We start from the raw sequence: 308 nt of genomic DNA, 5'->3' as shown, positions 1-308 counted from the left end.
AGGGCGACGGGTGGGGGGCGGGTTGCTACGTTTGGAAGGGGCGGGAAGAGGAGAGGGTGAAAGGAAGAAGCATGAGGAAGAAGGGACAAGGACGCGAGAAAGAGAGAAAGAGAGAGGGAGGAAGGGAAGAGTGGGACGAGACAGACAGTGCGGAAAAAAGCGACGTAGGACGAGGAGAGACGACCTGGGTGAGCAGCGACGACTATGATGACGACTACGATGATGACGAAGACGACGACGAGGACGAGGACGACGGCGGCGACGACCACCGCCGGCTGACCGAGGGAGAGAGAGAGAGAGAGAGGGAG

Source organism: Trachymyrmex septentrionalis, unplaced genomic scaffold, assembly GCF_001594115.1.
Source record: "Trachymyrmex septentrionalis isolate Tsep2-gDNA-1 unplaced genomic scaffold, Tsep1.0 scaffold69, whole genome shotgun sequence".
NCBI lineage: Eukaryota > Metazoa > Arthropoda > Insecta > Hymenoptera > Formicidae > Trachymyrmex > Trachymyrmex septentrionalis.
Note: the sequence above shows the minus strand (reverse complement) of the source record.